Source organism: Desmodus rotundus, chromosome 10 (genome assembly GCF_022682495.2).
Source record: "Desmodus rotundus isolate HL8 chromosome 10, HLdesRot8A.1, whole genome shotgun sequence".
In the NCBI taxonomy this organism is placed as follows: domain Eukaryota; kingdom Metazoa; phylum Chordata; class Mammalia; order Chiroptera; family Phyllostomidae; genus Desmodus; species Desmodus rotundus.
Window position 1 is genome coordinate 77,263,088 of NC_071396.1, and position 9,857 is coordinate 77,272,944.

Below are 9,857 nucleotides of genomic sequence, written 5' to 3' on the forward strand. Positions count from 1 at the left end.
ATGAGAGCCTGTTTCAGAAAAGTGCTTTTGTCTCTGATGTTTAAGCCAAAAGGAAAAGACAACAGTCCCTTAATGCCGCTGATCAGAACGGATCTGGGCCAAACCCCATCAGTACACGCAGTATTTTTCATGATCACTTTATGTACTTTTTTTCAACTGCTCTTTTCACGATCATGCAATTCCAAGCTGTTTTCAGATTAATTAATAAGATTTTAATGTCCAAGAGAATGTTTCCAAGGAAATAACTAAACAGAAAACATTTTGAGCTTCAAAAACTGAGAGACTAGAGACCATTTTGCCTTATGTTTCCTCTCCTCCAAGGTCCACTAAGGAAGCTAGATTTCTAATTTTAAGTTGTGTGGAAAGCAAATTCATATTTTGTTATCTTATAAACACTGCAGATTTCCTAATTAAAGTATACCCATACTTGATTCCTGGGGGGAGGGGAGCTTTAGGTGACTAAATGGTAATGAAAAAATATGTAATATAAAGATTTTACGTATATATAAAGGTAAAGTAGTACCCATATTTGGTAGTCCATGCCACTAAATCCTCATTCAATACAGTGGATAAATTCTGTGGTCCTAACAACTCTGAGATCTTGACAGAGACTCAAAAGTTGCAGTTTAAAGGGCAATCGTAACTTGTTAAGTTTGGTCAGAGGTCTATTATTTTACAAATTGAACTGCTACTTTACTATTCAAGTTTAATTTCTGTAGAATCAAATTAGGAAATCCCTACAGAAATCAACAATAAAATTAAACAGTCAGAGCTATTTCACCCAAGTACCATAAATTCAAAATATTAAATGTATCCTTTGAATTCTTAAAGGTATTTGAAAAGTTAGAATTCAAGGAAATTCAGGCTAACTTTATTAAATAATACATATCACATCTAACTAGAATTCAAACCATCAGGAAAATATAGCAGTTCCTCAAAAATTAAACACAGAATTAAAATATGACCAACAATTCCACTCCTAGCTGTACACCCAAAGAATTGAAAGCAGGGACTCAAACAGATATTCACACACCCGTGTTCACAACAGGCCAGAGGCAGAAGGTTCCTACGTGCCCAGTGACACATGAGTAGAAAAACAACATGTGTTATATACATACAATGGAATATTATTCAAATTCTGATATATACTACAACATAGATGAACCCTGTACATATTTTGCTACATGAAATAAGCCATAAACAAACAGACAGACATAGTATTCCACTTATATGAGGTATCTAGAGTAGAAAAATTCATATATAGAAAGATGACGGTTAGTAGAAAAAGCTGGAGGAGGAAGGAATGTGGAGTTGGTGTTGAATGGGGGCAGAGCTTCTGTTTGGGATGATGAAGAGTTCTAAAGGTGGATAGTGTAATTGTTGCACAATAATGTGAATGTACTTAATGCCACTAAATAATACATTTTAAAATGGTTGAAAAGGTAATTTGATGTCATGTGTATTTTACCACAATAAAAAAAAGTCAGGACTACCGGTCCAGATGGCAGTGTAGGCAGACATGGCTCACCTCTTCGCACAACCACAACAAAATTACAACTAAAATATAGAACCACCATTGCTCATAACACACAAATTGAGTTGAATGGAAGTCTGACAACTACAGAATTAAAGAAACCACATCCATCCAGACTGGTAGGAGAGGCACCATGTGGAGAGGGCCGGTCCCACATCCACATGTAGTACATAAAAATTCAGGAGAGATATCTCAGGGGCGAGGAGTCCCAGCCCCGCACCAGTCTCCCCAGCCCAGGATTCCAGTGCCAGGAAGGTAAGTCCCCACAATTCCTGGCTGCAAAAACCAGCAGGGATTGAGTCAGGGAGAGAAACTGATAAAGTCCCAAGCAGTTCCTCCTAAAGAACCTACACACGGACTCACCTAATCAGACTCACTCCCTCTGGGCTCCAGTGCCTGGGTGGCAGCTTGAAGGGCACTAGTGGCACCACCCAGAAAACTCCAGGGCCAGCATACCTAATAGACAGCTACAGACCACATCAGAGCACTACCACCCTGCCCCTACACAGCTGATCCTCCATGGAGGGTGCAGGTTGGTGGTAAGTGGTCACAGCCAGTCCTTGCTGCTGACTGGCCTGGGTAAATCCCTCTCATTGACCTACCAACAGCAACCAAGGCTCAACTACAAGAGGAGGGTGTACTCAGACCACACAAAGGGCACACCTCCAGTACCCAGCTTGGGTGACAGAGAAGGCAGTGTCACTGGACCCTACAGAACACACCTACTATATTAGGCCATACTACCAAGGCACAGAGTCAAAGCAGCTCTGCCTAATACATAGAAACAAACACAGGGAGGCTGCCAAAATGAGGAGACAAAGAAACATGGCCTAAATGAAAGAACAGATCAAAACTCCAGAAACAGAGCTGAATGAAATGGAGATAAGCAATCTATTAGATGCAGAGTTCAAAACACTGTTTATAAAATGCTCAAGGAACTTGGTGAGGACCTCAACAGCACAAAAAAGATCCAGTCAGAAATGAAGCATACACTAATTAAAAATTTACAGGGAAACATCAGTAGAGTGCATGAAGCTGAAAATCAAATAAATGATTTGGAACATAAGGAAGCAAAAAACAACCAATCAGAACAAGAAGAAAAAGAGAGTCCAACAAAATGAGGATAGTGTAAGCAGCTTGTAGGACAACTTTAAGCAATCCAACATTTGTTTCATAGGGGTGCTAGAAAAAGACGAAGAGCAAGAAATTGGAAATCTATTTGAAAAATTAATGGAAGAAAATTTCCCTAATTTGTTGAAGGAAATAGACATGCAAGTCCAGGAAGCACAGAGAGTCCCAAACAAGATGGATGCAAAGAGGCCCACCCCAAGACACAGCAATTAAAATGCCAACAGTTAAACATAAAGAGATGGGAGGGGGACTGTGGGAGAATGGGTGAGGGATGAGGGGATTAAAAAATACAAATAGGTAGCCATGGGGATGTAAAGTACTGTATAGGAAAGGGAGTAGCCAAAGAACTTACACGCTTGACCTGTGGGCATGAACAAGGGTGGGGGGATTGCCTGAGGAAGTGGGGGCTGCTGGGTGGGGGAGTGGGGGAGCAAAGGGGGAAAATCAAGACAACTGTAATAGCATAATCAATAAAATATAATTTGAAAAAAAAAGTCAGGAAGTACTGGATATATGGCTCTTAAAATCACCAAATAGTTTTATACTATTAACAAAGCCAAAAGGAGCCTAATTATTAAAAAATTGTTATATGTTGTGATTATTTTTTAAATTCTCAGATACTGATTTTACCCTTGGCATTACATTGAAATAAGACTTGAAGCACACTGTACACTGGGAGTTGAATCGTGGGAAAAATTAAATGCATTTATAAACAAATATTTATATTTTTTAAAGATTTATTTATTTTTAGACAGAGGGGGAAGGAGGGAGAAAGAGAGGGAGAGAAACATAAATGTGTGGTTGCCTCTCAAGCGCCCCCCACCAGGGACCTGGCTAGCAACCCAGGCATGTGCCCTGACTGGGAATCAAACTGGTGACCCCTTGGTTCACAGGCCAGCACTCAATCCATTGAGCCACACCAGCCAGGACAAATACATATATTTTATAAATTAAGCTTGAAAAGTTTTAAAAATCTATAGTGTGCTTGGTTAGCACTGCATTCCAAAGCAGCAACTAGCTGCTCACTGCAGTGGGGTTTTTGTGATATTATATTGTGTTAATATGAGGAAAATATTAAAAATTACAGTAACTATGTAAAATCATGGCAACAGCAAAAAAATAAACTTTGTTCTCAATCATATCTGTTCCTAAAAAACAGTAAGTCCTCTAACAGGTGTGTGGGTCACACATCACATATGTGTATACATAAAAAACTAGGACATTTGTGATAACACAATTTAATGCATTTTGTTTTAGAAATTCTACATTAGTAGGCAGCTTTATATTTAACACTGATTTTAGAAATAAAGAAAGTGAAAAGTAGAAAGGTAAATTTACTTGCTGAGTGTTGTGTGACAGTAAAACCACAATTAGAATCTAGAACTTTTAATCAGGAGGTGAAATACTATTAATGCTATATATTTCATAAAACTCAAATCAGCCTCTAAAATTAAATGCCACTGATCCTAATTTTTGTTCATGTGTGAGCACTGAGGAAGTTGGCTCTGAATTATCACTTAAACCCATTTTAAGAAGCTTTATTTACTAACTAAAATGAAATATCCAAAACATGACAATTTAAGGAAAACAACAGCAAATTATAAAGTCTATTTTAGGAAACACTCATTCTTTCTTTTAAAAATAAAAAAAATAAATTAAAAATCATTTAATTTTTAATTCAGTGCAACTTTGACTCTAGCTTCCATACAGAGACTTTGTGCCAGATTAAGAGCATCATCTCCAACGGGCTAGAATTGTGTATTTCATACTACAATTTACAGACCACTGAAGTCAAGGTAAAAATGTTTATACCAAGTTATTATTCACTTTGTATTTGACATTTTTACTTTACCTTCTCTTTCATATTCAGTTCGTAACCACACTGACTTGGATGCCATACATATAGGAAAAGAACAATTCTACTTGCTGGACATTCATCTTTTACCTTTTTTCAGTTGAAAATTTTAATATTTGTCAAAATTGATGAAAATTAAAGAAGCTTCATGGCTTTGCCTTACGAAACTCTTTAATCATAGATTGCTATACATTTTTATCTGCTTCTACCACCAAGAATGAACCCTTAGACACACCCCTGATTTGAATTTCAACATGATTCTGAACGCTATCAACTACTGTTTCAAAACAGGTGTTATCCATAAAAGCAAAGGGCAGAAAAGTCCACAAATTACATAAATCTAGTTTTGGATAATAAAAATGCTAAGAAAGTTAAATGTTACATTTTAATGATAAATTTGTTAAATTTAGACAATATGTATTTAAATGTTTCCCATTTTTATTTCTCATTTGAAAACTGTCTTCCAAACTAATGTATAACACTGACCAGTTACACACCATATATCCAGAAGTGTCTCTTTAAAGGAAAACTTTAAACAACAAAGTAAAACCATGTGGTTACTTTCCACTGTCATATGATAGGAAAATGTACAGGTAAGGACTGCTTTCACTACATAGCAATTTCCTATTTGCCAGTTGATGAATCCAAGAACAGTAAGTGACCTGTTATAACCTCTTACTAAAAGCATTAAAACTCTATCTTTTTGTTTTTGTTGTTGTTAAAAACTTTCTTTTTTAAAATTTCTTTTTATTGAATTTATTTAAAAACTACTTCTTATATTTGCCCATTTTATTAGTGGGTGAGGTCAGGTAAAGTAAGGAAAAATCCAACATTTCTAGGAATCAAAACCATCCTATGATTATATGGCACTATGACCATCAACATATGCCATACAGAATGCATAACTATCTTTCTGACACCTCATTAATGAATTCTGGTGAAATGATATAAGTTGGTGCCTACTCTGCTAACACCTGACCTCTTTCTAGAACAGGAAACAATTTACTAGTCATCAATAAAGTTCTGATTACCATTGGCCTGAAAAAAACTGACCAGGTTCCCAACCACTTCAAATTTCTCACATGCACTTGCTACTTTAGTCTCTCTCCTCCATGTGTTACTAGTTAACCTGATTTCTACTTACTACTGACCACTTTTCTCAGTGAATACATATAAGGTACAAACCTCACCTTCTAATCAATGTCAAGCAGCAAGAAATTGCCACAACGCAGTTCCAATTTATAAATGTGATATAGCTGTATCCCTGAGTCAAATAAAGACACAAGGAAAAATTATTTAATTTAATAGACACTGCACCGTGTCAGCGCTCAAAAGAAACTGACTGTATTCTTCTACTTAAATGTTGGTTTTAAACAAGTTATCATTTCCTTTGTTTTAGGGGGAAGAGTAGGGAGCAATGTTTTTACAGAAGTAACATCTACTTGATCTGAATTACAGGTGTAAATACTACTGGAATAATACCTGCAAGAGAGCTGCCTCCAGAAAAGGATTAGCCACCACCACAAATTTCTGCTGATGAACAAGGAGACATTTAGTAAGTGTCATCTGATAAACAGACTTTGGCAAAACCCTATACTGGGTGAGATAGGACAACTGCTTCAGTTAAATCTACTCAACTTGCAGCAGTTAACTCTTAATTTTAGTATCAGTTGCTCAATGCTGCCAGAGTTGCTCTGCCTGGGAGAAAAGACAAAAGTAATAGTTACCTTTTAAAAAGGAATGTTACTAACACTTTTCTCCCATTTCCCCTGTAAATTGTAGATACAGTCCATAGTTTAGAAGTAGTAGATGCAAAGAGCATGGATTCTATAACTATTCTGTAATTAATATAGAGATCTTTAAATTTTCAGCTGGGTAATTCAGAAAATAAATCTACCACACTGGCTAGGAAAAAATTTACTGTATCATGGTTAGAACGCAAACACTGCTCGCCCTAAAAAAAAAAAAAAAAATCAACAAAGTATTTTCCAAATGATGGCTGAAGCAGGTTAGGCTATTCGAACTGTATATCCATAATGCATCAACTATCATACAGTGCTAAGGCTTAATAAGTTTTCAGAGAAAACCCATCACTGATTTTAAAGCTGATTTAACTATATTACTAACTATCCACAAAAGCCTAGTAGCTAAATTTGCAACATTCGATCCGCCTTAAGCTAAATTAGTATCAAAATACCAACAATTCTACTTCACAATACAGTCTGCATAACAAGACAATGTTGGCAACTGAAAACTAACATTAAAACCAGGACAACCCTGACAAACAATAGGGCCACCAAGTTAATGACTCCTTCCTATTGTGAGACTGCAATCTTTCATATTGTTTCTCAATCCCTTTGAGTCTTTCATGCTTGTCGAATTAACCACTCTGTACACTGTGAGAATGGTCACATGAACGGCTCGTGACTTCCACCGCGAATCAGTCCTCCCCGCGTTAATATGACACTAAAAGTTACGATGCACACATCAAAGTACTACAGAAAAAGCACGCAGCTGATGACCTCGTAGGGAACGCGTGTGGCACTAGCGCCAAGTCATAGCACCACGAGTGGAAGTGCACAAATGCCAACACCTTGCCACTTTTAACAACTAACTTCCTAGCAGCTCAGAAGCAGCCAGCTGCCGAACCCTGTCTTGGTGGCCAACATCTTTACGCCAGCGCTCTGACCATCCTCGGAGACTCGCGGGAGACCAGCACGCTCCCCCTGCCAAGCGCAGACAGACCTCCCCCCAGCACCAGGCAGGGTGGAACCCGCCCGCCTGGAAACTGGCCTCGGAAACTGACCTACGCTGTCACCCGGACTACCAGAGCTCCCGGTAAGGGGGCCACGACCGCAGGCTTCCTGTCTGCTCGCCCCACGTCGAAGAAGCAGAGGTCACTGGCTCGCACTCCCGAGGACTCGGGGCCCCGGGAAGACTCTCGCTCCCGGATCCCAGCGCCAGGCACCGGGCGGAGCGAGAGGTAGCTGAACATCGTTCCGCGAGGTGGTGGCTCCGCCCCTCCCCGCAGCCAGCTCCACGAGCACGCGCGCCCGCGCCTGTGTAATTTGCACCGGGGCTTGTGAGGCACGTGACCGGCTCGCAGGCCGCGCGGTGTGCGCGCGCTCCCGCGGCCCCGCCCCCCCCCCCTCCCCCGTCCGCTCGCTCCAGTCCCTACTGGATCACTTAAGCCGTTTCCAGGCTTTGCGGACGGCTGGGAGGCGGAGCAAAGCCTCCACGCTCCTCCCACGGTACTCGGACTGGGAAGAAGCGACTGACCCTTCACGGAGAACGAGGAGGGAGTCCCGCCAAACCGAAGCAAATATAAATACTGGGTTAATGCTCTGGAAATTTGTTATTAAACAGATACATCACCCAGCTGCCCAGATTTGTTTTCTTTTCTGCTTTGGTTGCGACTTTGCCCATGGGACTTTAGTTGTCAGTGTAAATTAGCTACGCCCTTTTTCTCTCACACAACAAAGGATGGACTTAACGCTCCACAGAGCTCTCCCTGGTCTAAGGCAGATAGGAGCGAGGGATGCTCGAGGAGACAACGTATTTACAAAATTTTCTTCCCTTCCTTCCCACCCCACCCCCATCAAATCTTTTATGAAGAGTCCACCACCTCTTCAGTCTCAATGCACAAGAGGGCTCGCTAAATGAGTTAACACAGTCTGTGCTGTGCAGGTTTGAACTCTAGTATGATTAACAACATTTAAAAAATAGGCATAACTAGAAGAGAAAGGAAATTTGAGCATATAAACAGTTTTTCAACTTGTATTTTTCAGTGTATTTAATGAACATGTTCTTTCATAATGAGAAGTTAATAAATAGGTATATCGTTTTTAAGGAACTGTGGTTTTATAATCAATTTAAATCTAGAAACGTATTGGGAACATATAGGCCAGTTAGTCATTGCATTACATGTGGCAGGTTGTGTGGCAGAGCTCTTAGAATGTCTTTGGAGTCCTCACACAGTCCTTGTGTATCCCAGGCCAGCATCACCTGTGTATCCCAGGCCAGCATCACCTTTATTAACTAACACAAAGGCACCTGAGCACAGTATTCCAACTGCAAAAATGTGTAGTAACTAAAGCAGTCACATTTGCCTCGCAAAGAAGAAACCTCAAGGCTTATTTTCTAATGATACTGAATTATCTTCACAACCAAAAAAAAAACCATGGAAATAATTTTCCGTACGATTCCACGAAAGCCTTCATTCGCACTATGATGATTTCATTGGCTAAGTTCAGTACTCTAATTTTTCAATTCACTTGACTCTCTTGACTCTTTAAATGAAAACAGATCCTAGCCAATAGTAGGATGGAGGTAATAGAAGGTAATCATTATGATTACCGATCAGAGACATTTCAGTCTTGATATGGTCACTATGACACAACAGAGCCCCTTTAAAAGGAGCCAGAGCTGCCATGCCAGAGGAACTGCCTTGCACATCCTACGTCCCAAACCTTGGGAGGTTAAAAACAGGGCAAAACACCACATCTTTTTTATCCAATCATCTATCGAATTTTAAAACACACACACACAGGGCAAAATAACATTTGCACTGGGCATAGGGCAACATTCTGTCCCAAAGAACTGTTGCAAACATAATGAGAAAGCAGATATTATGACTACTGGACTGAAATTTAAAACATTGTTGAGACATAACATCACTGTGTTATGTTATCTGCACCAATAGAAATGACTTCCTTCTACTGACGTAATTGTTCCCCTTCCCTTTCTCATAAACACCCCTTGCCTTTGTCTCCTAATCTGAACATTATTTAGGCTTCTGCCTGAAATAATGATTCCCAAATAACTATTCTTATTGATCTCAAATTAACACTTGTCTGCCTTTCACTGTTTTTAGGTTAACAACTAAATGTACTGAATTTTTATAGGAGTCTCGTTAGTATTTACATATTTAATCTTTAGGAAAATATATCACTTTGGCATTTTTATTGACAACTAGTACAGATATTGTAACAATGCTGTCCAATGAAACTTTCTGCAATGATGAAAACGTTCTATAATTTTATCTTGTCCTATTGTGCACCTTACTGGGCTGTTGAAATTTAGGTAGTGTGACTAAAGATTTGAATTTCTCACTTTATTTAATTTTAATTAGTTTTAATTTAAAAAGCCACATGTTAGCAGCTACCATATTGGACAATGCTGTTCTAGAACAACAAAGCAATTACTGTATTGTCCCCAATTGTGTCAGTCTTCTCTGAGCTTATGAGTAGTAGATGTGTTAACTCTGCAGATGGAGCATGTTCAAGTAACTATGTCATCCCTATCTACGACGCAGGTATGTAGTAATGGAAATGGGAG

At 39.2% G+C, this 9,857-nt stretch overlaps 1 protein-coding gene across 2 annotated transcripts in view; it reads right to left on the reverse strand.

Moving 5' to 3' along the window:
• Positions 1-7,533, reverse strand: part of OSBPL1A (oxysterol binding protein like 1A) — a 201,224-nt gene extending 193,691 nt beyond the window's left edge. For both annotated transcript variants that reach the window (XM_024580141.3, XM_045188012.3), the window contains exon 1: positions 7,327-7,533. The gene's annotated coding sequence lies outside the window, so the exon portion shown is untranslated. The remainder of the gene's footprint in view (positions 1-7,326) is intronic.
• Positions 7,534-9,857: the final 2,324 nt, after the last annotated feature.